General features: G+C 47.3%; 1 protein-coding gene and 1 non-coding gene across 17 annotated transcripts in view; both read right to left on the bottom strand.

Annotated features, from left to right (window-relative positions):
* Nucleotides 1-27,006, bottom strand: part of CAMTA1 (calmodulin binding transcription activator 1) — a 953,012-nt gene that overhangs the window by 505,916 nt on the left and 420,090 nt on the right. The gene's annotated exons all lie outside the window — the stretch shown is intronic.
* Nucleotides 23,834-23,998, bottom strand: LOC116271839. Its single transcript, XR_004180599.1, has one exon. It is a non-coding gene; the product is annotated as a U1 spliceosomal RNA (small nuclear RNA).

Below are 27,006 nucleotides of genomic sequence, written 5' to 3'. Positions count from 1 at the left end.
CAAAATCAAATGCCTAGGCATACGTTTAACAAGAAATTCCCAAAACCTAAAAATAAAAATTCTAAAAATATTCTAAAAGACACAAGAGTAGGTTTTGATTCACGCAAAAACATAACATGTCTTGGTTAGGTAGAGTCGCGATCATTAAAATGTCAATCTTCCCAAGTTAATTTATAAATGCGACGTCGTAACAATGAGAATCCCATCAGGATTTTTTTTTTCTGGATCTAGAACATTTTACTCTAAAGTTTATTTGAAAGGAAGAAGCACTAAGAATAGCCAAATAAACCTCCCAAAAGAAGCCCAAGGTATAGGGGCTAGCGTTACCAGCTATTAACACATACAAGAAAACTTTTATATCTTAAAAAGTATGGAAATTACACATGCATCGACGAGCCAATGGAACAGAATAGAAAATTCAGAAATAATCCCACTTCCATACACAAATTTAGGATACACAATTAAGGAGGTATCTCAAGTCAGTGGGAGAAGGGTCAAGTTTTCCTTTTTTTTTTTTTTTTTTTTTTTGAGACGGAGTCTCGCTCTGTCGCCCAGGCTGGAGTGCAGTGGCCGGATCTCGGCTCACCGCAAGCTCTGCCTCCCGGGTTCCCGCCATTCTCCTGCCTCAGCCTCCTGAGTAGCTGGGACTGCAGGCGCCCGCCACCTCACCCGGCTAGTTTTTGTATTTTTAGTAGAGATGGGGTTTCACGGTGTTAGCCAGGATGGTCTCGATCTCCTGACCTCGTGACCCGCCCACCTCGGCCTCCCAAAGTGCTGAGATTGCAGGTGTGAGTCACCGCGCCCGCCTCTTTTTTTTTTTTTTTTTTTTTTTAAGAGTATCTGGGATTACAGGTGCCCGCCTCCATATCTGGCTTTTTTTTTTTTTCCCCTGTATTTTCAGTAGAGATGGGGTTTCACTGTATTAGCCAGGATGGTCTGGATCTCCTAACCTAATGATCCACCGCCTCGGCCTCCCAAAGTGCTGGGAGTACAGGCCTGAGCCACCGCGCCTGGCCGAAGAGGTCAAGTTTTTCATAAGTGAAATCGGGAGACCTAGAAGGCACATGAAAAAGACAAAACTGGGTCTACCCCTCACATCATACAGCAGCACTGATGCTAAACAGTCAAGAGATTTCAATGTAATAAATAAAATCATACCTACTCTACAAGAAAACATAGGTGAATTTCTCTATATCTTGAAAGTGGAGAAAACTTTCTTGACCATGATTCAAAACCCAGCAACAATATGTGAAAGATACTTACATCTTATTAGATAAAAATAAAACTGCCAGACTGTTTTCTACCATGGCGGCACCATTTTCCATTCATTCCCACTAGGAATGGAGGAGGGTTCCAATTTCTCCACATCCTCCCAACGTTTGACATTATTCGTCTCTTGGATTATAAGCATCCTAGTGAGTGTATCGTGGTTTTAATTTGCATTTCCCTAATAACTAATGATGTTGAGCACCTTTACATGTCCTTGTTAGTCATTCGAATAGACATTGAATCTATTTGAATCTCTTGCCTATTTTTGAGTTGTCTTCTAGTTTTTTGAGTTTTAAGAGCTCTTTACATATAATCTAGATACAAGTCCTTTATCAGACATATGATTTGCAAATACTTTCTCCCAATCCATAACTTGTTTCCTCCTTTTCTTAATGGCTTGATGGTTTCTTTAAATGAGTAAAATTTTCTACTTTGGTAAGTTCCAATTTATTAATTTTTTCTTTTATGAATAGTGCTTAGTCTCATCTAAGGATGCTTTGCCTAACCCAAGGTCATAAACATGTCTTATGTCTTCTTCTAAGACTTTTATATCTTTAGCTCTTGCATTTAGGTCATGATCCATTTTGAGTGAATTTTTGCATATGGTGTGAGGTAAAGGTCAAGTTTATTTTTGTCATTGACTATCCAATTATCCCAGCACCATTTTTTGAATTAAAAAAGCCTGTTTTCTCCACTCCCAACTCCACTGAATTGCTTTTGCACCTTTGTTGAAAATAAATTGACCATAAACATAAGATTTTATTTCTGAACTTTCTCTTCTGTTCCATTGTCTATTTTTATGCCAATACTATCTATCTTGATTGTAGTAGCTTTATAAAAAGTTCTGAAATCAGGGACTATAAGTCCTCCAACTTTGTTCTTCTTTTTCAAAATTGTTTTGGCTATTTTAAGTCCTTTGTATTTTCAGATATATTTTAGGGTTAGCTTGACAATTTCTGAGGAAAAAAGGCTCCTAGAATTTTCATCAGAGTTGTACTGAATCTAGAAATCATTTTGAGAGAATTGCCATCTTAACAATATTGAGTCTTCCAACCACTTTCAATTGCAAAACATGGAATGTCTTTCTATCCAGGTAAATCTGTAATTTCTTTCATTAAGACTTTGTAGTTTTCAATATATGGGTTTTATACTTTGTAACTTAAATTTATCCTCTGCACTTTATTATTTTTGATGCTATTGTGAATGAAATTATTTTCTCAATTTCATTTTTGGATTGTTCATTTGTACTATATAGAAATACAATTGAATTTTGTATGTTGATGTTATCCTGTGACCCTTGCTAAACCTATTTATTAGTTCTAGTAAATTTTTTTGTAGATTCTTCAGGATAGTTTACATATATAATTAAGTCATTTGTGAATAAGGGTAGCTTCACTTTCTTCTTCCCATTGTGGATGCTTTTCTTTCTCTTGCTTTATTGCACTGGCTGGCAGCTCCAGTCCAATGCTGAATAGAAGTGGTGAAATCAACACTTTGCCCTGTTCCTCATTTTAGGGGGAAGCATATAGTCTTTCATCATTAAGTATGATGCTAGCTGTATGGAAGACTTAAACTAATATGAAAAGGACTCCAGACCAGGTGTGGTGGCTCACATGTGTAATCTCAGCACTTTGGGAGGCTGAGGAGGGCAGATTGCTTGAGCTCATGAGTTCAAGACCAGCCTGGGCAACATGGCAAAATCCTATCTCTACAAGAAAGTAGCCAGATGTGGTGGTACGTGCCTGTGGTCCCAGCTACTCAGGAGGCTGAGGTGAGAGAATCACTTGAGCCCAGGAGGCAGAGGTTATAGTGAACCAAGATAGCACCACTGCACTCTAGCTGGGTGACAGAGTGAGACCCCATCTCAATTAAAAAAAAAAAAAAAAAGACTCCAGAACCAACTTGAAGAGGCTCGCACTAACCAAAGATGGGACAATTTGAACATCAACATTTGACTGAAATTCATTAAATATGTTTAAATCCATGAGTTCATAATAGTCCTCAAACAAACAAAAAACTAATTGCTCATTGTTGGAAGATGCTAGTGACCCAATACATTATTTTGAAAACTAAAAAAGTATTAAAAAAGCAGGGGAGAATTAGGCACGTACCCTACCTTCCCTGTAAAAACTGTTCTTTTGAGTTACCAAATAGGAGAAGAAAGGACTTTCTCTATAAAAGTATTCCAGCCAATAAATGAAGAAGAAATGAGAGAATTAAAATATCATGATTTTGTAATCCCTAATGAATGAATGGATCTGGGCATGGATCATCAATGGTGGCTGACATCACAAAAGGGAGACAACCAGATAGTATGTGTCCTCCGCTATGGCTTGGATGTGTCCCCCCAAAGGTCATGTGTTGGAAACTTAATCCCCACTACAACCCTGTTGGGAGGTCAGGCCTAATGAGCGGTGATTAGGTCATGAATGGATTAATGTCATTATCTTGGGAGTGAGTTAGTTATTACAGGAGTGGCTTTTTTATAAAAGTGAGTCTGGTGGCCCCCTCCTCCTCTCTCTTTCTCATTCTCTCATTCTTGCCCTCTCTTGCCCTTCCACCTTCCACCATGGGATGATGTAGCATAAAGGCCCTCACCCGGTGCCATGCTCCTGAACTTCCCAGCCTCCAGGACCGTGAGCCAAATAAACTTCTATTGTTTATGAATTACCCAGTCTGTGGTATTCCATTATAGCAACACAAATGGACTAAGACATCCCCTGACGGAGGTATAATTTGCTGGAAAAAAAAAAAAAAAAAACTTGACCTTGAAGCTATTCAGAACTCTTGCTCTAAACTCCACTTTCTACCATCTGCAGAGGGCACTGGGACATGGTATGGTAAATGATGCCATGGGGATACAGTCAGCAAAATCCAAACTATGGAAAACTCTACAGGGCGAATGACTTGGCTTCTTTAACCAATTCTCTGAGGAAGAATGAGTAAGAGAGAAAAAAAGAGCAGGAGTGTGCTGGAATGAGAACATATAGACTGAAAAAGACGAAGAAATAATCAACCAATTGCAATATGTAGACCTTACTTGGATACTGGCTGAGTCAAACAAACTGTAAAATGAAAGATGGCATTTGTGAAACAACTGAAATGTTGAACAGTGACTGGGTATGTAATGAGATTTAGAATTATTATTCATTTGTAACAGTGATCAGTGTAGTACAGAAGTATTTTTTTTTAAAAGAGAACTTATCTTTTAGAGAAGTATACTGAAATATTTACTGACGAAATTATACAATGTCTGAGAGATGCTTCCAAATAACGTTGAGGGAAGGAATGGGAGAGTATGGACGAAATAAGACTGACCGTGATATAATAACAACAAGAATTCAAACAACCAACAATTATTGAGTGCTTACCGAATAGCAAGCACTGATATAAAATTGTCCGTCCTCCCCACCGGACTGCAAGCTGTGCAGAGGCAGGGCTGTGGCACCCACGGCACCCCGCACGAATGCTTGACCATGATAGCTGCTCAGTAAATATATTTTGTTTTGTTCTGACATGGAGTCTCGCTCTGTCACCCAGACTGGAGTGCAATGGCACGATCTTGGCACACTGTAACTTGCACCTCCTGGGTTCAAGCAATTCTCCTGTCTCAGCCTCCCTGGAAGCTGGGATTACAGGTGCATGCCCCATGCCCTGCTAATTTTTCTATTTTTAGTACAGATGAGGTTTCACCATGTTGGTCACGCTGGTCTTGAACTCCTGACCTCAGATGATCTGCCTGCTTCGGCCTCCCAAAGTGCTGGGATTATAGGCGTGAGCCACCGCACTGGGCTCTGCTCAGTAAATATTAACTGAACAAATCAGTGAACATCAGCACAGAGTTTCAAGCTAAGCCCCTGGGAGCCCTGGGAAGGAACCATGAAGGAATTCCTCCAGTCTTGCTCTGGAGCGAGGCTTGGTCATTCCATGTTCTATTCTTCACATGTATTAACTGCTTAATGCTCAGAACTACCTATGAGGAAGCACTGCTCTTATATCCATTTCAGAGTTGAGTACACTGAGTGTTTAAGCAAATTTTCAAGGTCAGAGGACTAGTAAGTGTGAGAGTCAAGATTCAAATCCAGACTATCTGACTTCAGCCCATTTGCTGTAAACCACCAAGTCTCACCCCTGTTGCCATTCTGTGCCCAAGCTTCAGATGCATCTCTCCCTTTGAATCCTATAAAACTATCCAGGATTTCTTTTTTTTTTTTTTTTTTTTTGAGATGGAGTCTCGCTCAGTCGCCCAGGCTGGAGTGCAGTGGCGCGATCTCAGCTTACTGCAAGCTCCGCCTTCCGGGTTCACGCCATTCTCCTGCCTCAGCCTCCCGAGTAGCTGGGACTACAGGCGCCCGCCGCCCCGCCTGGCTATTTTTTTGTATTTTTAGTAGAGACGGGGTTTCACCGTGTTAGCCAGGATGGTCTCGATCTCCTGACCTCGTGATCCGCCCGCCTCGGCCTCCCAAAGTGCTGGGATTACAGGCATGAGCCACCACGCCCGGCCACTATCCAGGATTTCTATAGTAAAATTTTTTCACTTAAAAAAAAAAGAAATAAGACTGACCATATTAAAGTTGAATGATACGCATATGGGAATTCATTATGCTGGTCTGTTTATATTTGTAGATTTTTGAAATTTTCCATAATAGAATATTTTTTAAAAGATTATCATGAGATTTGGAGTGAGATCTAGGTTGTATCTTAAATTTTAGCTCAGCTCCTTAAGAGCTGTGTGATCTTGAACAAATTCCTTGGTCTCTCTGTTTTAGTGAGTAGGATGTGTGTAAAGTACCCAGCGTGCTGCCTATCATACAGCACATGTTCTCTGTACTAACAGACTTGTCCTCTTTTTGTAGGGTTCTCCTGTGAGGAGTAACAATGAAGGGACTGAGCGAGTAATGAAATGGTGCACTGTAAGGTGCACTGGCAAACCCACCCATGGGAGAGGCCATCCCCAAACACGGGCAGCTCACAGGCTCACCTATCACTTTAGGGAGTGATATTTTTCAAATTAGGTAGATAAAAGATGATTAATAACTGAAGATCAGAGGGGTGATGTGTTCTTGAGACATTTTGCGTGTGGACATTAAGTAGAAATTTATGGAGCAACTGGGGATTGAATTGAAGACTAGGTTAATTCTGCAAAATAAAAAGTGTGGACACTCTTTCCAGTGTCTTGCTTTAGAAATCAATGCATCCAAGACAGGTCTGCCTCATGGCCCCTCTCCCCCAAACCCCCACTTTCTCTGTGACTAACCGATCATTTCCAGGACCTCAACAACCACCAATTTCTTCTGTGCAGACAGCTGAGACCCAGCCTGCTATTCCAGCGATCCGTGGACCCCCAGTCCTGGCCCGGAGGCAGCAGATTTTGTGCAATAAGCTCTGTTCAGGGTGACTGGCTATTGCTTCACTGAATTCATAAGATCTGTTACTTGCAGCACCCCTTTAAGAACAGATGATGTCCCAGTTCCCAGTGGGACTCCAGGAACAGCATCTGCATGGCTTCTAAAGAATTCTTTTTCAACTGGAACCCAAACCCTAGGTCAGCTCTGCTCTTTCCTCCCAACGCCTTTGGTCCTGTCGCTCCTGCCACAAGGCACAGGGAAGGACCTGGCTGGAGGGAAAGGCAGTTCATGCAGTTCCAACTGCCTCCCAGCCCTGACCTCAAATGTCAATCAGGCTCCTGTGACAAGACAGGGCCTGCAGTGTCCTAGAAGAGTGGACACTATTCCTGAGGCCAGTGCTGAATCTCTGTTCCAGTGGGCAGTTGGAAAATGAGAAATGTCACCCTTTATTGCAGTTTACATATTTCATGCACCTGCACCTTTCTCTCTGATCTTTCCAACACGGAATGGCCTGATTTCCATGCACCATTAGAGGTACGTGGCCTGGACTAAAATGTCCGTAACAACCAGGACAACTGCGACAACAACAAGAGTTGCTGTTTATTCTGCATGGACCTTGTGTCAGGTGCCGGGGAGGACCCTTTACACCCATGTTTCATTTTAGTCTGACAGTCACTTTAGTAGCTGGGTATTACTATCTTCATTTTACAGGGTGAGAAGGCTTGGGGCACACAGAAGGGAAGTAACTTCCCCAATGTCGCACAGCCGGTAAGGGGAGAACTAGGGAATTGCCCCACTGCACCCCTTCCTGATGTCTTGTTTCAAATCCCTGGCACATCCCAGCTACCCCTCCCCTTCTATAGTTGCAACATTCATGGTACTTTGGGGACCCCAAGAACTGCTCATGGCGAAACACATCATACAGAGCAAGGACGGGCTCAGCCTGATTTAAATTGTAGTTCTTCCTTTTGTTGCAAGGGGAGGGAAAAAGTGCGATGAAGGAACGAGACTCTGCTTATCTCTCCCTCGCACCAACCCGGCGAGGGCGGTAATTGATGCCTTGCACATAGCAAGGTTGACAGGACGCCACACGGAACCCCGAGAAGCCACGGCGACAGCCCGAATCTCACAGGAAGGAACTGGCTTATTAACTTTCAACCAGGAGACTTCTTCTGACTTGTTTACAGAGGTCTTCACGATTTGGGGGACACGGAGCAAGAAAACTGGTTACAAGCATTCCGCGTCCTCCCCCACACTGCGCAGCCCGGCCACTCTCAGCTATTTATGGAAAGAGGGGGAAGAAAAGGCTGACAGGCCCAGCCCAGGCTGCAATCTGCCAGATATGAAAACCAATTGCTTCTCATAATAAATTCCAGCTGGAGCCATAGGAATAATAAGGACAAGGAGAAGGTAGCACCAATTTGCTTTATTTGATTAGCTCCTTCTTGGGCGGTCCAACCCCAGCTTCTTTTCATTAAAATAAGGGCAAATTGAAAATCGCAAAAGAGGTTTTCTTATCGGAGAACAAACGACTAGATAGATTCGTCGGCCTAAAAGCCCCTCACAAGCCACAAGACGGCCGTGATTGCTCCTGCTCTTGCTGTGTTCAATGGGCAGGACCCAGAAGCTGGCACTTCCAAAGAGCTTCGTTCGCAGAGATTTAGCACATGCTTTCATTTTTCTTTTCTTTTCTTTTCTTTTCTTTTTTTTTTTTTTGGAGATGGAGTCTCGCTTTGTCACCCAGGCTGGAGTGCAATGGCGTGATCTCTGCTCGCTGCAACCTCCGCCTCTTGGGCTCAAGTAATTCTCCTGCCTCACCCTCCCGAGTAGCTGGGACAACAGGCACCCACCAAACACGCCCGGCTAATTTTTGTATTTTTAGTAGAGATGGAGGTTTCACCGTGTTGGCCAGGCTAGTTTCGAACTCCCGGCCTCAAATGATCCACCTGCCTCAGCCTCCCAAAATGCTGGGATTACAGAGGTGAGCCACTGCGCCCGGCCTCATTTTTCTGAATAAAAGCAAGGACAGTCAATGGCTCTATCCTGTAGCTAGTGCTTCATGCAGTCAGTCTCATTTAATCCTTGCTATAACCCTAGGAAGGCTGACCCCAAAAAGTCAAGCAAGAGGAGAAGCTGGCAGGTCGGGGCAGACCTAGATTCCATCTCTAGGGCCACGATGCTTTTGTGGAGGCTTGAGAACAGGATGAGGGGTGGCTAGGGCTTCCAGAACTCAGAGGCAGAAGTCAATTTGTATTTCTGGCCAGGCACGGTGGCTCACACCTGTAATCCCAACACTTTGGGAGGCCAAGACAGGAGCATCACCTGAGGTCAGGAGTTCGAGACCAGCCTGACCAACATGGTGAAACCCCATCTCTACTAAAACTACAAAAATTAGCCAGGCGTGGTGGCAGGCGCCTTTAATCCCAGCTACTTAGGAGGCCGAGGTGTAAGAATCACTTGAACCTGGGAAGTGGAGGTGGCAGTGAGCTATGATCACACCATCACCCTCCAGCCTGGGTGACAAAGTGAGACTGCCTAAAAGAGAAAAAAAAAAAAAAAGTCCACTTGTATTTCCCAAGACCGTTAAACCACAGTTTGTTCATATAAATTGTCCCTGGAGGTCCCTGAAAAGAAGAGGCTGCCCATTCAGAGGGATCGTAATGACCAAGACCCACTCCAGAGCGAGAGTACCTCCTAAATGGCACCTGCCCAGGGCTCCCAGGGCCTCGGCTTGAAACTCTACACTGACGTTCACTGACTTGTTCAGTTAATATTGACTGAGCAGCTATCACGGCCGAGCATTCATGTGGGGTGCTGAGGGTGCCACAGCCCTGCCTCTGCACAGCTTGCAGTCCTGTAGGGAGGAAGAACAGTGATGCTCAGAGGCCCGCCCTGGGCCGGCCCCAGAGCTGCAGGAGGGGAAGGGGACCCACCAGAGATGGCAAACGAGTTCTTTTGATAACAGCTGTCAGTGGGTGGCGATGGGCAGCCCAGAGGCGTTTCCGAGGATGCAGCATCTGGGTGAAAACGGAGGTGAAGGCAAGGACATGAAAGCTGGCTCCCGCAAGGGCTTTCGGTAGAGAGTGTGGCAAGGCCTAGGCCTGAAGAGGAAGCTTGGCAGAGGCTGGCAGGCGGAGAACAGGGCAGGGCCAGGAGATGGGGCGAGAAAGCAGCTCACCCCAAGTAATGTGGGCTCCTGAACCAGGGTGGATTTTCCTCTAAGAGTGATGAGAGACACTAATTAACCAAGGGTACACGTGTATTAACAGCAATGAAGGAAAAGCGAGGACTCCGATCTTAATACAAATGTGGCATAAAATGTAAGAGAGCATAAATTAACCTGGAGAGTGCAACTGCGTAAGCGCAAGAAAAAAAAAGCAGAGGGCACCTAACAGCATCCTACAGAGAGGCTGCGTCCAGACTGGGGCAGAGGGGTTATGACCCCCACTCCCCGGCCCCTTGAAAAAGTGATAGTAGACCGAGAGATTGAAGAGAGTAAAAGTCAGCCAAAAACAACAAGGAGAGGCACCTTCCAAACAAAGGGAACAGCACGTGCAGAGGGGTTAGATCCCGGGGCTTTGTGGGTCCTCCGAGAATTCCGAACATTGCTCTCAAGGGCACGGAAGCGACTGGAGGTTTTGAAGCAGGGAAGTGGTATGACCACTTAGACTTGGCACGTCTGGCTGCTGCTTCTGCCTCCTCTACCTTCCTAACTTGTAAACAGCAAACACTCCATAAATGCTCATCAGATGAGCAAATTAATCAAGAAACAGTAACTTTTCTTAAAAATAGAAAACTTCACTTATTACGCTGAAAGCATTTGGTCAGTGATGAGCCAAAGAAAAAGGGGTTTAAGATGAGAGAGGGTTAATGGCATCACCTGTCTTTGGATTCAACACTATCGTCAAGAAAGAGGGCCTGCCATTCCTGCTGCTTAGTGCAGCCAGGCCACGTAAGCCCTAGCCCAGCACAGTGATGGGAGCCCTGCTCCAATGCCACCCAGTGCCTGGCTCATGTTCAGCCCCACCACTGTCTCCTCCGGCCGAAGTCCATGCCTCCCAAATGGCACCTGGTGCTTCCATGGCCCCTCACTTGTCATATTCTAACACCGATATTTTATTAAGAATCCAATGTAAATCTGAGAGAAAATTAATGTGTCATCTCCTAGCAGGAAGGACTAAACATCTCAATGTGACGGTCTGTTAGAGTTGTCATTTATCATTAGTATGCAATTCAAGGCAAGTTTCCCACATTCTGGTGGGAGCTTTCGAGACAATGAATCTCTGGGAATTAGCGTCTGGTCCAATTATTCCTGGTTCCCCCCACCTACCTAAGAGATAAATTCCATCTCAGCAGGAGGAAAAAAAAAAAGAAGAAGAAGAAGGGGAGGAGGGAGTTTGCTCTTCTCCTTTCTGGCTGAAATCAATTTTTCTCAAGGAGACAAGGCAATATTCATTTTGTGAGAAGGGAATAAGGCTGTACGCGAAAGGCCAATCAATGGAGCCGTTCTGATGAAAACTTCCTCAAATCAAATGTAGGGGAACCTCTTAATGCGCTTTGTTCTTCTTTTCCATAATCCATAACTATTAAGAGAAAGATGGGCGGAGAGCAGCTGCCACAAAGGGAGAGCTACGTAAACAGTTGGCCCCTGCAAACACCGGTCTGTGCACCCTCCCAACCTGTTTCTGGGGCCTCCCTACGTGCCTGGCCCCGTGGTAGGCACCGGGAACAGAGTGCTACACAGGCGTGCCCTGGTCCTCAGGGAGCTTATGTTCTAGCAAGGAGATAGGCCAATAACAATAAACTAATATAGCTAATAAAACATATATAGCTATAAAGAAGATAACCCAAGATAGGAATTTTGTGCATTAAAATAGAATTGTTTTATCTAGGAACTGTTTAAAACCTTTGGTGCAAAACATAAAAATGCACTCGGACGTAAATCATGCTCCTGGTTCCAAAGCAAACGGACAACTGGGATGAATGGGCAGATGTCTGTGTCTCCTGGGAGGCAAGAGCCAGCCATGAGTACTGAGAAGCCCGGGCAGCCCTGTGTAGGCACAGCCACACCTGGGGAGTCCAGGGTGCCTTGGCTCAGCCACTGAGACTGGGATTCCAGGCAACCGTCCCTGTATCTGCTGGCCAACCACATGGTCCCCCAGCCCCATAGGACAGAGACAAAGGGCTGGAGGGTCCTGGATCAGGAAGGCACCCTCTGCCCTGGAGTCCTCTAACAGGCCCTGCTCCCTCTGCAGGGCCCACCCCCATCAGGGAGAACGAAACCAGCCTCCGATGGGCGGTGTCTCCCAGCCAAGTCCTCCCTGGCGTCGCGTGCACCTGCATCATGAAACTTGGCAGGCTGAGCCATCCCTGCTGCTGGAGTCTCCATGAGGGCAGAAGCCATGCTTGCTCTGTTTGAGCTCCAAGAAGACTCTGTGAGGGCAAAGGCCATGCTTGCTTTGTTTGCGCTATTAGAAGCTTTTCCTTTAATCTGCACAATCCTGTCCAGTAGGTTTAGATCCCCGTTTGACAGAAGAGGACAGCACATGTCAGAGGCCAAGCAGTGACCCAAGGGAGCCTGCGCTCGGTCCCGTCTGGCTGCCGCACAGGGAAGCTGTCATCTCCATCTCATCAGAGCCATATAGTGGCTTTGATTGAAAATCTCGGCTGGGCACAGTGTCTCACACCTGTAATCCCAGCACTTCGGGAGGCCAAGATGGGTGGATCACCTGAGCTCAGAAGTTCAAGACCAGCCTGACCAATAAGTTCAAGACCAGCCTGACCAATATGGTGAAACCCCGTCTCCACCAAAAATACAAAAATTAGCCAGGCATGGTGGTGGGCACCTGTAATCCCAGCTACTCGGGAGGCTGAGACAGGAGAATTGCTTGAACCCGGGAGGCAGAGGTTGCAGTGAGCCGAGATCATACCACTGCACTCCAGCCTGGGCAACAGAGTGAGACTCTTTCAAAAACAAAAAACAAAAAACAAAAAAAAAACCTCTCTCTCTCCCACCTCCACACACACACACACACTCACATTAAGCCAGTATGTGATGAATGCTGGGGTCACGTGGTGCCTGCAACGGCCCCCTGAGCCAGCCTGCCTGGCTTCCCTGGACTCTCCTGCCATCCTCCTCAGCCTTGCCTGGACACCATCAGGCTATTTCCAAGCTTCAGGCCCACATCAAGGGGCCAGAAAGTTGCCTGGGCAGATCCCCCAGAGGCCACTTATCCTACTCAGGGAGGCAGCCACCAGGGCTCTCATCCCACGATCAGACTCGACTGTACCTCGAGTTGGGAGTCCCTCTTGCCATGTGACCCAACTGGCCTCCTTCCACCTCGGATGCAGCCATGGCTCCTATTTGCTGCCACACCCTCCAGGTTCCCGGGGGTTCCCTCTGTACACTGGTTCCCCCAGCCATGAGCATGGTGCTGAGTCACTCTGGGTTCAGGCAGAGAATCCCACTGTATGCCCACAACAGGACAGGCCTGAGGGCCTCAGCCACCCAGTCCTAGAGACACTGCGGGCGCCAGTTCCTCGTGCCATCTCCCCGACTGGCGTGGCTCCCAGGGGCTGGGTCTGGATCCAGGAGTCACCTTGGCTGCCCTGCCTGGCTGCTTTTCACCTGGGCCAACAAATAAGGATGCTTTCCTAGTTTTCTCCGGCATGGGCTCCTGAGCTGAAGAGCCTGAGGGATAACCCTCCACCCTCTACCTCCTTCTTTTTTTTTTTTTTTTTTTAATTTATTTATTATTATTATACTTTAAGTTGTAGGGTACATGTGCATAACATGCAGGTTTGTTACATATGTATACTTGTGCCATGTTAGTCTGCTGCACCCATCAACTCGTCATTTACATCAGGTATAACTCCCAATGCAATCCCTCCCCCCTCCCCCCTCCCCATGATAGGCCCCGGTGTGTGATGTTCCCCTTACCTCCTTCTTGGCTGAACAATGATTTTCTCCCACACCTAAGACAGCCAACTGCAGCCACTCTGCCAGGACTAACACTAGAATCAGAGGAATGGCTTTTGGTACGGACGACCAGGCGATGAGGCAGAGAGATTCAGGGGGATGTTCCAGATGGCGGGAGATAAGCAGGTAAGGCACTTTCCATAGAGCCTTGCAGGAGGTGGGTCAGCCCAGAGCAGCAGCCCAGCAGGACTCAGAGGCCAAGATCCACAGCCCCCAGGAGTCCAAGAAAGCGGGGAGAGGGTGCAGGCTCAGAGCTGGGGTTTGCCAGTGCCCTCAGAGACTCTTTCTTCCTCTTCCACCCTCCTCCCCAGACCCTGGCCTCATTCCTGCTTCCCAGAGCTCTCCCAAATTGCCAAGGCCTTCTTTAGTTTTTCAGGAGGGCCCTGGCAACCAAAAGCGCAGCTATGGATTATTAAGCTACGATTTCAAACCTAGGCTTCAGGGCCAGGCCAGGAGCCAGGCCAGGCAGGGCTTTCCCCAGATGTGGCGGGGGACACCCTAGGAACCAGCTTTCTGGGCGCTCCTGTCCTTCACAGGTTCAGATACCTCGGCCCTTTCTCCGGCTGCTCAGAGCTCCTTGGGGTTAAAGCGCCCCAGGAACACTTCACCAGGGCCTTCAGGGCACTCCTTGGAGCCTCAGGGCCCAACCAGCCTCTCAAAACCCCGAGAAGGAACATCTGGATGTGAGTCATCATGAATACCAGGCGCCATTTTCCACCAGTGGTCATCGGGGAGCCGTGGGACTACGTGGGTTGGTTTCTTCTTTTTCCCTATCTGTAGCTCCACTTTTCTATAATGAACATCAACTGTTTTATAACCAGAGGAAAAAGAAAGAAACATCCTCTGTCACTGAAGAATTGAGTTCTTCATGGATGCTGAAGCCCAACCCCTGCCCTCTGTGCGCTAGCTCACGGGCTCACTCCCTCCAGACTGGCTCTTGCCTCCTCCCTGCCCTCCCCTCCTTCTGTCCTTCCCCCTCTCCTCCTCCCCTCCCCTCCTCCTGCCCTCTTCCCTCCTCCTCTCCTCTCCTCTCCCCTTCTTCACCTCCCTCCCCCTCCTGCAATCCTCCCCTTCTCACCCCCCAACCTCCTCTCCCCGTCCTGCAGTGCTAATCCCCTCAAGTCTAACGAGCATACTCTGCACTTCCTGGTTGGAAACACAGAGTCCAGAGTTGTTTTTATTTTTACTTATTTATTTTTTTGAGATGGAGTCTTGCTCTGTCACCCAGGCCGGAGTGCAGTGGCGCGATCTCAGCTCACTGCAAGCTCCGCCTCCCAGGTTTATGCCATTCTCCGGCCTCAGCCTCCCGAGTAGCTGGGACTACAGGCACCCGCCGCCACCGCGCCCAGCTAATTTTTTGTATTTTTAGTAGAGATGGGGTTTCACCGTGTTAGCCAGGATGGTCTCAATCTCCTGACCTCATTATCCGCCCGCCTCGGCCTCCCAAAGTGCTGGGATTACAGGCGTGAAGCCTCCGCGCCCGGCCGAGTCCAGAGTCCTTAAAGAGGTCTCAACACCACCCTCGCTTTGTAGGGCTGTGTGATCACAGGACTTTGTCTCTGGATTTCGATAACTGTACGTGAATTGAGCGGAAGGTGTTTTGGTCAATGGGGACCTCTGTGCCTCCAGAGCTCATAAATCAGAACCCTGTGGTCTAACAGCCATGATGTTCCCCTAATCGTGTTACTGCAATATTAATAAGGCTGTTTAATGCAACCAGTTCCTTCTAAATTGTCACATAAAAGTTTGGTAAATGTCAGACATCTCATTTAATAGAAAATGATGTTTTACTGCCAGGGGAGCTAGGTGGCTGAGAAGATGAGTATAAAGCCTGGCGATGACCTTTGGCAGGTTTGAGGGACAGAGCGCTGTCAGCCTGGGGCTCCTGCCTCAGCCCTTCTTTCTTGCCGTCAGCAGCCACCCTGAGTTCCCCGTGTGCAGGGCCCTGGGTGAGGAGTCCTGGGGAGGGGAGGGGCTAGAAGAAACAGCCCTTCCTGTCCTCATGCAGCGTACAGTCCTGTTGGAGCAAGAGAGGCACTGGTCACTGCTCAGGTTGCCCCTTGTCGTAAAAGATCATTACCCCCATTTTAGGAAACCCAGGCAGCTCCCAGGATCATTGGCCCACACAGGAGCAACTTGACGTTTACAAAGGGATGAGTTCGGCTGGGAGCGATGGCTCATGCCTGTAATCCCAGCACTTTGGGAGGCCGAGGCAGGCGGATCACCTGAGGTTGGGAATTCAAGACCAGCCTGACCAACTTGGAGAAACCCCATCTCTACTAAAAATACAGAAAAATTAGCCTGGCATTGTGGCGCATGCCTGCAATCCCAGCTACTTGGGAGGCTGAGGCAGGAGAATCGCTTGAACCCAGGAAGCAGAGGCTGAGGTGAGCCGAGATCATGCCATTGCACTCCAGTCTGGGCAACAAGAGCAAAACCTCCATCTCAAAAAAACCAAAAAACCAACAATAAAACAAACAGATAAGTTCACAGAAGCAAAGTAGCATCTTGTAAACTACTTATAAATGGGGTTGGTATCCTGTAAAAGGGGTTGGTCCCACTAATTTGGGTGGACAGGGGCATAAAGATGAACAGTGACATTCCCCACAGCCTAGTTTATGATAGAAGGAGTGTGGAAACCCTTTAAAAATGGCTTCAGTTGGCCAGGCACGGTGGCTCATGCCTGTAATCCCAGCACTTTGGGAGGCCGAAGCGGGCAGATCATGAGGTCAGGAGATTGAGACCATCCTCACTAACACGGTGAAACCCCGTCTCTACTAAAAATACAAAATTTAGCCTATGTTCTATGTGGTGGTGGGCGCCTGTAGTCCCAGCTACTTGGGAGGCTGAGGCAGGAGAATGGTGTGAACCTGGTAGGCAGAGCTTGCAGTGAGCCGAGATTGTGCCACTGCACTCCAGCCTGGGTGACAGAGTGAGACACCGTCTCAAAAAAAAAAAAAAGAAAAAAGACTTCAGTCAACTGCTTTGGTAAATGAATCACAGGATATTGATAGAAAGAATAGTACACAGTTATCAGAAAAAATGTGCGGATCTATATTTGTTGACATGGAAAGAGCTCTGTGATTTAAAAAAAAAAATTGCAAAATGGAATGCATGGTGAGATGTCATTTCTATAGAATTCTTCACATACCCAGCACTTATATATCTATGTGTGCATAAGGAAAAGTCCGGAAGGATGGCGTTCTCTAAAACCTTGACCCCGGCTATGTCTGGGAAATGGGACTTCAGAGGATGTTTGTGAAGTTGGTTGCTTTTTGTTATATCTTTCTGTGTGGTAAGAATGTTCTTCAATGAGCATGTTCTATCTTTGTCAAAGAGGAAAATGTTAAATGAAATTAAGGGACAAGGATTACAGCATGAACTCAGCAAGCATTCACCGGGCACCTGCTGTGCGCCCAATCCTAGGGTTGTAAAGGTGATGAAACTCAGCCATTGCCTGGAACAGCTTGAAGGCGAGTGGAAATCACAAATAACAAGCAGATGACTGTAATTCCACAAGGGGCAGGCAATGAGGGCGGGATGGCGTGGTGGGGAATTTGAGGGGAAGGCAGTAAGCTTTGTGTCACCCCCTTTTACTGCAATAAACCTTGGCCTGCATGCCCCCTAAAAGCGGGTTCTTTGGAGGCATATGTTGGGCCTCAAGGAAAGTTCTCATTGAGCAGAGTTAAAAAGCCCCTTTTGGATCCTCAGGGGATATGGGGACAACTGAACTCAAAGCCAGAGAAGGCAAGAAGCAAATGCCTACCTCAAGGGGCCGTGGACAGGCACTGGGCTGAACACGCCAGGCCATCCCACATCTGCCATCCTAGGACACCCCCAAAAGGGGGTGCTAGGATCCCAACCCCTGAGATGAGGAATCAATGGCTGGGAAAGGTTCGCTGCTGGCAGGGACCTTGTAAGGAGTGAGTGGAGGAGCTGCACTGGAACAGGCGAGGGGATGCGTTTCCGTCACTCACCATCTTCCTGCAGGGAGACGAGACCCTGAACTTCTGAGCTGGAAATGCCACTGTCGAGGGAACTCTGAGCCAACCAAAAGTCTACGATGACGCGCCTGTGACCTTCTCCAGAGACGGACTGATGCGGAGAAGTGAACCCCCGACATCCTGCTAAGTGTCTGAGCTTCCACCTGTTTCTCTGGGGTAGCTGTCGACCCCGCTGGCGCATTGCACTGAGGTGCCGGCCTCGCCTCTCTTGATGGGTCGTTGATGGACCCTTCCAAGTGTTCTCAGCAACACCCCACCCACATCCCCAGGAAAGGGAAGTTCCAAGTTCTGGAAATCCAGTGCCTTAAATGAATAATTCCCAGGGCCAATCGGAGAAAAGGCTCCCAGGATACTGTTGGTGGGGAGGGAAAGGGTGACAGTAGAGAAGAGGTCTTTGTGGATAATAAAAGAGATCTGCTGGCCAGGCGCGGTGGCTCACGCCTGTAATCCCAGCACTTTAGGAGGCCGAGGCGGGCAGATCGCGAGGTCAGGAGATCGAGACTATCCTGATTAACAAGGTGAAACCCCGTCTCTACTAAAACATACAAAAATTAGCGGGGCGAGGTGGCAGGCGCCTGTAGTCCCAGCTACTCGGGAGGCTGAGGCAGGAGAATGGCATGAACCCAGGGGGCGGAGCTTGCATGCCACTGCACTCTAGCCTGGGCGAAAAAGTGAGACTCCGTCTCAAAAAAAAAAAAAAAAAAAAAAGATCTGCCAAGATCAGTAAGAATTTGACCCGGGCTGCAGTGCCCTGCCCCACTGGTCCCTTACAGCCCCTTCCTGACTCTTCCTAGCCTCTCCTACAGCCTCCTCATCTCAGCCAAGGAGACACTGGACGATGGGGTTGAGGCGCTTTCTGCCATCAGCTGGCTGCAGCAATGAGGGTGCAGCTCATGTGACCCAAGAATCAGCAGGGCAGCAGCCTGTGCAGGTGGCAGCATGGGAAGCCGAAGTGCAATGGACAGGGTGCCAACAGACCATCCAGACGACATGGACCAGTTACAGAGCAGGGCTCTCGGCAGCGGGATGGGGAGGCACATCCACCAAACACTCCCACATCAAGAGCCCCAGGTGGGTTTCATCAGGTCCCCACTAACCCTAGAGCCTTGCCCTTGGTAATCAATGACACCAGTGGGGAGGCACGGGTGTCACGCCTCCAACCTGGGACCCCGCTTGAGCAGGGATGGAATTCATGAGTTTTGTGCTCCTGTACAAAACGATGATGTTTAAAAATAAAACCCGTACACAGCCGATTTCCTGAAAAATAATAATAATAACCTTAACTTTAGCAAGTGGAAAATAGTTTTAGAAAACCGTTTTGATCCTGGATCTCACTGGGAACATGAAAACCTTCTGAGATTCAGCCAGCTGTTGAATCCACTTCCCTTTGGGTAGACGCTGAGCCATCCAGCTGCGGCGCCCCTGCCAACTGGGACGACAGCCTGCAGAGCGGTGCAAATTTAGGCCATCCAGTGGCAAGCTTGCCAAGTGCCTCGGCCACTGGGCACAGCCTGACCTTGAGCAGCGATTATGTTTCCAGCTAAGCCTGCAGCCTCTCCTGCAGTAAAAGGAGACCAACAAGACCCAAGGCCTCCACCTGGCAGAGCATCATTCTCCCTCCCACCAGGTGAGGTCCAGGATGGCTTGAACACTCTGACTTTATGTAAAGGTGCTACAAACGTGGAGGTGCCCGATCCTTTATACAACTGCATGTCGTGTGGGTTCATGATAGTGATTATGATTAATATTAGTCTGTGGTCATTACACACCCAGAAGATCTCTGGTCATCTGGGGTGATCGAGTTATTCAGGAATCTTCCATCCTGCCCTCTAACAACTGCAGTGAAGATGGGATGATACCTTCGTGAAATTTCCCACAGGCCCCAAGGAAAACCTGAGAACTAATAAATACATGTAAATACATCTAATAAAATAAAATTTGAGATTAAAAGGAATCTTGCTTGCATATGCATGAACCACGTAGAAACTCAAATAAGCTCTTCTAAGCTCCTTATTCATGGGGAGTCAGAGATTTAACATGTGCTGGGAAGATTGCTTAGCAAATACAAGCCTGGCAACAGCACATTCATCCATGAATTCATTGGACAAGTATTTACTAACTGTCCCTTTGCATTACTATTTATTTTGCATATTCCTCCCTCTTTGCAAACCCAGGGCCTCGTATAAATGGCAGGCACTCACCTGTTGATGATGCTGGTGTTCTGAGGCCCTAGAAAGCATAACCCCTGACCTCAGGTTGCTTGTATCTGCTCAAAGAGGTAAGAACCACTTCCTCCATGAAGCTTTCCTGACCCCACAGGACCCTGTTAGGTGACCCTAGTGTGCATTTCTCAAGATTCTTCCTGTTAGCACCTACCTCCCATCACACATTCACACACACATGCACACACTCACACACATACGCACACAATCTCACATACGTATACAAGCACATGCACCTGTTCCATTGTCTCTATCCTCTCCTGCACTGTAAGTTTAGGGCAGGCAGACACTGAATCTGCTTTGCTCACCCTAGCCTGACATACACATGTAGGAAACATTCAATACATCACTGGATGAATGAAGCAAGAAATGAATGGTTGGATGGGTGGGTGCGTGCGTGGATGAACAGGTAAGTAAAAGCAAGGCAAAAGCCTAAGATGTGGTCCAAAGAAAGATGTATGAGGGGGTGGCCCGCAAGGGCAGGAAGGAACAAGGGTGTTGGTCATCAAGGGAAGAAGATCAAGAAAAAATAGTTTGAGATCTTAAGGACAGTGAAGACTTGGCACGGGGTGAGTTGATATTTTCTGGTCACTTCTGTGCCACACAGAGTGCTGGGCACCTCATGAGCATTACCCGGGATCCTCACACCTGCACCTGGGGCAGATATACCCATGTAGAAGAGGAAGCTAGGCTTAGCAGGATAAGCTGGCACCACTGCAGAGCCAGCAGGTGGCAGAGCCAGGATTGGAGACCAAGTGGGCCTGACCCAAGCTCCCTCCATGAAGACCAATGGGCATCCTCTGGCCCAGGGACTGTTGCCATCAGGTGGGACTGTTGCCATCAGGAAAGAAGAGAGTGTGCTCCAGAAGGCAGCTCTAGGCAGTGCACAGGGATGAAACAATCGGCATGGCAACCAGGCCCCTTGGAACAAAGAGAAAGGGCTGGGGCTGTCTAGGGAGGACCCAGGATACATGACCCACCCCTGCCCACAGAAACATAGCTCACTCTCCATCTGAGCACAGCCACTATGTCATGGGATGATGTGGAGCCAGGGAGGGAGGCAAGGACATGTTCCTAAATAATATCCTATTTTATAGTCAACAGTCAGGCAAGAGAAAGGGAGAAAGAGGAGGGCAGGAAGACAGTGAGATGCAGAAAGGATTGAGTGTTCCATGAGGATCAAATCTCAGCTTCCCTGCAGGTGCACTGAGACAGAAGGCGCAGGTCCTCACAGCCAGAGGGGCTCATGGAGCCGGCCTGGGCAATGTCTCATCACCCAGATGGGCACAGAGAAAGACAGGCTTGCAGGGTCCCATGGCCTGTCTGACACAGTGCCCATGGGGTTTTCTCAAAAGCATCATCTATTTAGCCGATGGCCCCGAAGTGTTTCATTTAGCGGGAAATCGTGCCTGGTCCATTTCCCAGATCTCACTGACATTATGAGAAGCCGGCAAAATGCGTCTGGCAGCAGAGCAGTTCAGCAACCCATCACCTCAAGTCACAGTCCTGTCGCCCCTGTTTGGAAAGCAGACAGTTCAGACGACTTCTAGAAGGCAGAGTCACTGCTGCCTCCCAGGCAAGCGAGGATTACAGGAAGCGTGTGTGTGTCTCTGTGTGTGTGTGTGTGTGTGTGTGTGTGTGTACACACCAGCCTGTGAACATGCCCTCTGAAGGAAAGCAGGGGTCACCCATGGCGCAAGGCAGTCACCGTCCTCCCTGACCATGGGATAAAACCTTGCCATTTATCTTATTTAATCCTCCCACTAGGCAGGAATCATTATCACCAAACTATTTCTGAGAAAGCCAAAGCTTAGCCGGTTCATGTGGCCCCAACTCCACAGCCAGCGAGGAGCAGGGCTGAGACTGTAACTCAGCACTCTCTGAATCCAAAGGCCAGGCTCTCACTGAGACCCCACTGTCCCCCACCCCGTTCCACAGGCCTGGATTGCTGCTTCACGATGCATTCACTGGTCTGCCTCGTACCATATGAAGAAGAGTCAAGTCCCATCACCAAAGAAATTTGCAGAATTCTCAGTGAAACACAACGGAACAGTTTTGATTCTGGAAGGACTTCCTGGAGGCCTTCAAAGGCTAGTGCACGCTATGGAAACCCAAAAGCCAGAGCAATGGCTCTGCTTGTGAAAGCCCCCGAAGGCAGGACTCTGGGTGTGTTACCAATTCTCCAAGTCTCGCACAGTCTCTGGCACAAGGTAGGAGAGTGCAATACTTATTAAGTGCATGAGTGAATGAATGATGAATGAATGAACAAGTAACTAAATGCCGTGAATGAGAGTTCTGTCTAAAGATTAAAAAAAATAAAATAAGAATAAGGCTCTGGGGAAAAGGCCCCAGCATCTCTGCTGTCATGGAGTATTCCTGCTGCCCAAGCTCCTCTCGTAGAACCTGGCCCTTCCTGCGCTGCCTCCAGTGTTCCACGGGATGGGTTCTGAGAAAGCCGGGCCATTCAGCTGTGCTGGTGCCGTGTGGGCCTTCAGCACTGCCGGCCCTGGTTCTCCCACCTGGTGGGCTCTAGGAGGAAATCCCCGTGAGGGCACAGCAGAAGCTGACTGACAACCAGGGGGGAGGGAGACCTCCTGGGCCCAGCCAGAGGGGCCTAGGGAGTGGGAGGCAGGAGTCAGGACCTCAGTGACCCTGGAGATCGCTCCCCATATGTCTTTATCCTCTTAACCATTTCCTCTCCGTGTCCAGGCACTCGTGGGAAGTTAAAACCCAAAGTTGGACCCATGGTGCCAGGTCAGGGGACAGCAGATGCCGCCTGGGTGCCCAAGCACAATTCCTTTCTCCCTGTCCAACTCAGCCTAAGAGTGGCTCTCATGTTGAAAATGCAGCTCGGATGTTGGCTGCGTCCCACTGGAGAAGCTGTCTGAGGCCTTTGCCATCCTCTGGAGAGATCTAAAGCCACAGAGCCAAGGTGGTCCCTTTTTCTGGAACCCACGGAGAACAAGAGAAGACAGGGCGGCACCGTGGGGACACCAGGTGACAAGACTCAGCAGTGGTCTCAGAGGAGACAGAAGCTGTCTTTAGGGATCTGAATGCTCCCGGGAATGGGGTATCCACCCAGAGAAAAAATAGGCCAGGCCAGGATCCCTGAGCCCACAGCAGGCAAGACTCAACCCAGCAGAAGGCGGGTTTGTAAATGGAACTTTCCCAGCGTGCCTGGCCTCTTTCCATTATTCTTCTGGGCCCAAAGTACTTTACAGGCTTTCCCTGTCCTTCGTGGGGGCCTGGGATTTCTCTACTATAATAACTCATAGGTGGTCTATTTCCAGAACAAAGATACTCCATTTATTCATCTCACAAACATTCTTGACCCCCTGCGATGAGTCAGGTCTGGCGCCTTCCCCAAGCCAGGCAGAGCTGAATCTCTGACTCTAGTTTCGGGCTTTGTATGAGAACTCTGTAAAAATATGGTTGGCTGGCATCTTAGTCAGCTCAGGCTTCCATAACAAAGTACCAGAGGCTGGGTGGCTTAAACAGCAGACATTTATGTCTACAGGTCTGGAGACTGGAAGTCTGAGATCAACATGCCAGCCAGTTTCATTTTTGGTGAGGGCTCCCTTCCTGGCCTACAGATGGCCACCTTCTCACTGTGTCCTCACAAAGCAGGGAGAGAGCTCTAGTATCTTCCTCTTCTTTTTTCTTTGTTTTGGTAGAGATGGGGTCTTTCTATGTTGCCCAGGCTGGTCTCAAACTCCTGACTTCAAGCAATCCTCCTGCCTCAGCCTTCCAAAATGCTGGGATTACAGGTATGAGCCACCGTACCCGGCCCCTCTTCCTCTTATTATAAGGGCACTAATCCTATCATGGGGCCCCAGCCTCACAACTTCATCTAAACCTAATTACCTCCCAAAAGCCCCATCTCCAAAGACTATCACAATGGGGTTAGGGCTTCAGCATATGGATTCTGGAGGAACACAGATATTCAGTCCATAGAAGATGGTGAGTCTTTTTTTTTTTTTTTTTTTTTTTTTTAAGAAAAAACTCAGACGTCAAGAGAGAGCACAGACACAGTCCCCCACTACCACAAATGATGCAGTGAGTTTCCCACGTTTGGGGAAATTGCAAGGATCAACACATCTGGCATGCAATGGATGAGCCTCACCCTGGGAGAACTGCCTTCAGGATCCTGTTACATCTCCCCTGCCAGGTAAGCATGGCAGGTCCCTTCCTAATAGAGACCTACACACATACACACGTAATAGCCGCCAGATCACACTCACCCCTGGCAGCAGAATGGCAACGCTCCCTCCCATATGCCACAATAGTAAAAGGCTCGTTGAGTCCAACCCCATAAATACAGAAACAGAAAACATGCCAATATTTGGCTGAAGTGTCTATGAAAAAGGGCTGGCTAAACAGATGCACGGTGTAAACAAGCTTACAGGGGAGATACTTAACCTTCGTAAAAGAGCAGACCTTTTAAAGATATCCTCAAGGCCAGGCTCACGCCTGTAATCCCAGCACTTTGGGAGGCCGAGACAGGCGGATCATGAGGTCAGGAGATCGAGACCATTCTGGCTAACACAGTGAAACTCCGTCTCTACTAAAAATACAAAAAAATTAGCCGGGCATGGTGACGGGCGCCTGTAGTCCCAGCTATTCAGGAGACTGAGGCAGGAGAAAGGCGTGAACCCGAGAGGCGGAGCTTGTAGTGAGCCGAGACCACGCCACTGCACTCCAGCCTGGGCGACAGAGCGAGATTCCATCTCAAAAAAAAAAAAAAAAGATATCCTCAAGATTCTTCTATGGTACAATTAACATGAAAAGATGGTGTTCATAACAGGCTCGAGTTACTATTTGTACTTGAAATTGATACAACTGCACACATCTCCTAAAATGCCACGTAAGGGACTTCCAGGTCGCCAAGGTAATGACAGCCACAAAAACTCAAATCTCTCAATGCATCCTCCAAAAACTACACGGGTCAACAAGAAGAACAAAAACAACCACACAAATCCCACACACCTTTCACGTGACTGGAAATAAGAGACACTATAAACATCAAATTACCAAATTCTGGAGTTCCCACCCAGAACTTTGATAAAGAGCAAGGGGATAAGATGGGTCCAAAAGCCAGTGAAGGCAAAAGTCGAGCATGGAGAGTTTAGGAATCAATTATAATTACCTGAAGAAAGAGAAAGTACATCCTACAGGGGAGGAAAATACTAAAAATGAATCCAGAAAGACCAGAATGTGGACTAGAAGGAAGTGATTTAAAGGCAGGCAGAGGCAGCATTAGAAAATATGCAGGGGAGGGAGGGAGAAGCCAGATGTGGGCATTTAGGATTCTGCAAAACAAAAAATAATGATGCATCCAAGGATCCTCAACTCCTCCCTCCCCTCCCCCAAAAATGTCATACAGAAACTGTACTACGCTGCACTGACAGAAGAGGGAGCTCTTGAACTAAAAATCACACGAAGCACTCAATACGGAGATGTAAGCGGTCTTCATCTGTAGGAGACTATGAAAGAAGAAAAACGAAAATGAGAATACAGAGTTCAGCGGGTAAAACTTAGCCCAAAATCCCAGCCAGAGGAACTGTCTCAAAACACTACAAACTGAATTAAAAACCTCACGATGCATCTGAAAAATATCCTCACCGCTTGTAAATAAAAAGATCAAATAACTTACTGTAAGGGCAAGAGAGACAGTTGTCAGTCTTCTCAAAAACAACCTAGAGGGTGGGGCAAGGATGGAGCAGCAGTTTCATGAAATTCAAAGATTTTATATCTAGCGAAGCAGACCCTCAAAAATCAGAGGTACAGAATAAGAGTTTAAAATATGGAATAATTGAGTGATATGCCCACAGGCACCTCTGAAGGAATCTTCTAGAGAATTAAGTTTATCCAACCAGGAGATGACTGGGGACTATGTGGCAAATTTTGGACCTAAATTAAGTGTGTAACTAAGGTTAGGAGAATCATACATAGATTATATATGTTTTGTCAACTACAATATGATAGGAAACAAAAGAAGGAAAGACAAAACCAGAATAAGCTCAATGATGGTTGTAGAGGCAACAGGTGGGAGTCAAGAGACACCATTAACAACTGAAAAACCAAATGGTAAAAGTTAGTAAGAGACTAATAGGATTTTTAAAGGTAATGAGTACAAAGGTACCCATTAGACTAAAAATGCGAATTTCTTATATATAAAAAGAAATTAAATGAATATAGAAAATGTACCATGTCGAAAGACAAGTACAGCAAGTAAAACATAATACACATTGCATTTATTACACAAGATATTATGCATATTGGACACACAAATAAAAGTGAATGGGTTTATGAAAATAAAAAATTTTCAATTTGGTTTAAAAAGAAAGATCCAACTATATGTTATATATAAGAGGCATACTTTTAAAAAGAGTGTATTAGTCCATTCTCACGCTGCTATGAAGAACTGTCCAAGACTGGGTAATTTATAAAAGGAAAGAGGTTCAATTGGCTCACAGTTCCACATGGCTGGAGCGGCCTCAGGAAACTTACAATCACAGCAAAAGATGATGCAAACACTTCCTTCTTCACATGGCGACAGGAGAGAGAAGTGCCGAGCAAAGCGGGAGAAGCCCCTTATAAAACCATCAGATCTCGTGAGAACTCACTATCATGAAAACAGTATGGGGGAAATTGTCCCTATGATTTAATTTTCTCCACCTGGTCCCGCCCTTGACACATGGGGATTATTACAATTCAAGGTGAGATTTGGATGGGGACACAGAGCCAAACCATATCAAAGAGATTCAGAAAGCCTAAAACTAAAAGGACAGCAAAGATATATGAGGCAAATGGAAATAATAAAACAAGTATTGCAATCTTGATATCAAAGTAGAATAAGTATAATTTAAGAAAAAACATTATGACACTTTCTAATGCTAAAAATCACATTCCACAATAAAAATATAACCGTAATGAATACTAGAGCACCAAACAAGACTATAACCGCCTTTACAGGATAGGAAATATAGGCCAGGTTTGATGGCTCACACCTGTAATCCTAGCAATTTGGGAAGCCAAGACTGGCGGATCACTTGAGGTCAGGAGTTCAAGACCAGCCTGGCCAACATGACAAAACCCTATATCTACTAAAACACAAAAATTAGCCAGGCGTGGTGGTGCCTGCCTATAGTCTCAGCTATTCGGGAGGCTGAGGCACAAGGATT

This window comes from Papio anubis, chromosome 1 (assembly GCF_008728515.1).
Source record: "Papio anubis isolate 15944 chromosome 1, Panubis1.0, whole genome shotgun sequence".
In the NCBI taxonomy this organism is placed as follows: domain Eukaryota; kingdom Metazoa; phylum Chordata; class Mammalia; order Primates; family Cercopithecidae; genus Papio; species Papio anubis.
This window is presented reverse-complemented; position numbering and strand designations above follow the sequence as displayed.